Source organism: Arachis duranensis, chromosome 6, assembly GCF_000817695.3.
Source record: "Arachis duranensis cultivar V14167 chromosome 6, aradu.V14167.gnm2.J7QH, whole genome shotgun sequence".
Lineage (NCBI taxonomy): Eukaryota > Viridiplantae > Streptophyta > Magnoliopsida > Fabales > Fabaceae > Arachis > Arachis duranensis.
Window position 1 is genome coordinate 96202883 of NC_029777.3, and position 2697 is coordinate 96205579.

General features: G+C 38.8%; 1 long non-coding RNA gene across 1 annotated transcript; it reads left to right on the forward strand.

Annotated features, from left to right (window-relative positions):
- Nucleotides 1-6: 6 nt before the first annotated feature.
- On the forward strand, nt 7-2232 carry LOC127748382 (uncharacterized). The gene is made up of 3 exons (XR_008010474.1): nt 7-452; nt 534-653; nt 2015-2232. It is a non-coding gene; the product is annotated as an uncharacterized LOC127748382 (long non-coding RNA).
- The last annotated feature ends 465 nt before the right edge of the window (nt 2233-2697 follow it).

Genomic DNA, 2697 nt, shown 5'->3' on the forward strand with positions numbered 1-2697 from the left:
GTCGTCGCCGATCGTTCTTGCGCCGCGTCAGGAACAGAGCTACGAATGGAAGGGAGCACGAGCCATAGCCACAGATGGAGAAGAAAGAGCATGCGCAGAGGAGGTGAATTCGTCGCTGTCACCGTCGCGTGTGGAGTCACTGCCACGCCTGGCCTCCGTTGCTGCTGAACTTTGACCGCCACCGTTCCTACTGCCGTCAAGCCTCGGTTAGCACCGCCGAAGCTCCTGCCATCATTGTCGTTGAGGAAGCTCACTAGAGTTGCCGGAGGCTGCCGCCGGAGACTGCCGCTGGATCCTCTATCATATCCTGTTAGAGTTACTGAGATGATGGTAATATAGGATCAAATCGTGGTTCGTGCATGCCGAGCTCAGTAGTCGTGCATGCGACATTAAGCTGCTATGTCGCCAACGGAGTCGCCGCTGTTCTGTTTTCTCGGATATTCGTAGGATCAGTAAGCTATTCCCTACTCCGATTTCTTTCAGTCTCTATTCTATGATATGTTTCTAAGGTCCTTGCATCATTAATGTTTTAGGTTTGAGTTTGGCTCTTACGTGCCGTAATTAAAGTTGTTGTGGTTGCGGCTGTCACGGACTGCGCGCTAAGAGGGAAGGTTCCCTTGACGCGTTTGGTTTTTGGGTCTCGGCTTGTCGAGGTAGGAGTTTTTCTTAAAATCTATTTTTCATTACAGGGTTGTTATAAATAGATATTGATGCAAAAAGAAATACTTCTGTGATTATATTTCTCTTGTGGATGTGATGGTTTGTTAGATTGAATTATTGGTTGCTTGATTGCGTGGATGGTGTATGGTTGTTGATAAGAAACCGGTTTGAAATGTTATTTACTTGATTATTATGAAAAGTGTATTTTCTTGGTTCTGGAGTTTACTTGGTAATATAAATGAATTGATTTTGGAAATAATTTGAGATATGAAAATAAATTGATTCTGGAAGCGGTTTGATTTTGAGTTAGTCTGGTTTTGTGAATGATTTAATATCTGAGCTGGTTTGATTCTAAAAAGAGTTTTATTATTGGAATTGGTTCGATTTGAAAATAATTTGACGTTGGAACTAGTTGAATTTTGGAAAATGATTGAGATTTGGAAATGGTTGAGAAAATGTTTGAGAAACATTTGGTTGGGACTCGAAAAGGGTGGCAGAGTTCGAGTTTTAGAGGAGATGCTGTCGAAATTTTATAAAATTGGAAGTTTCGATGAATGATGATGATATTGAGAATGACTTAGATGTCGATGAATGTTGAACGAATTATCCATATGGCTTATAAATTTGAATTATCTGAGACACGAGTTCCTTGGGTAAAGTACCGTGGCTTGCCACCATATGTACCAGGTTGAAACTCGATACTCTGTTGACCCTACGACGTAAGGGTGACCGGGCACTATAAATTCCCGGGAATGTTACCCCATTGAGCAATATTGATTATTTGAGAAAAACTATGCATAGACTCTTGGGGATGCACGTCGAGGGACAGTCTAAGGTTTTCGGACTTGTTGGGTTGGCTGGATAACCGACAGATGAGCTCATTAGCCATCAAACAGGCATGCATCATATGCATTTGTATGCTTTGCTTGGGTTTGAACTTGTTTTGGTTTGCCTAATTGTTAAACTGTTCTTAACTGCTACCTGAACTATTTGCTGTAACTGTTACCTAAACCTGTGCTTTCTTTGTCTGTTTTGCATGTGTTTGTCTTGGTGTGCTACTTTTGAGAATGAGCTTGGGTGCTGAATTGATGATTGTGTTGATTGGTTTTGTGGTTGGTCTCTAATTAAGATTTTCTTATAAAAAGAAAGGGTTTGGATTTCTAAAAGATTGAATATTGTTTCTTTGAAAAGGTTTTGAACGATTAGCTATTGGTTTTTAAAAGATTCATAAGGCAATGATAATCACTGAGCTTGAAAACTGTTTTCTTATTAAATATCTTCTTATGACAGTTCTGAAACTCCGTGGTGAGACCATGTGCTTAGGTTCTCACCTCCTACAGTTTTACCTTTTCAGGAATCAAATGAAGAACTCTTATGAAGAGTCATACTGCGTTTTGGTTTATATGATGTTGTATTAATTAGATTATTTTTCTTCTCTCGTCTTTGTTATTACAATTCTGTAAGAGGGATAGGAGATTTGTGTTTTATATGTATATTATTTTATAAGTTATTAGGTCAGAAATCTTGAATATGAATCTATGTGTTTGTTTTTTTTTAAGATAAAATATTTATTTCCGGTTTTCAAAGAAATTAGCGATACGATGTCGAGTCACAGGCTCCTATTTTAATATCTAGTATATAAAGTAGTCGTAATACTTCTTGCCATCAGAGTGGCACAGCCGGAAGCGTGACATTCTGGTAGTGAGGATGTTACAGACGGCGTGAGGTTGATGAGTGACATCGTGAAGGTGAGCTTTCTCTGATTTTTGGTGAAGCTCAATGGCGCGCGAAGGGGAAAAGGGGAAAAAGGGAGAAAGGAGGTCAGGTCACGTTTAAGTCTATTAATATGGAATATGGTGAAAAGGTGATAAAAATTTACCAAGTGTTGGTGTATATTTAACCCTAGATACATTAGCCATCACTTTTTAAGTACACCCAAAACATAATAAATAGGTTACTCTTTTAAAGTGCTTCCTTTGATATAAAAAGTGTACCAATAGATATTAATATAAGGCTATGTTTTATATGTGATTTTTA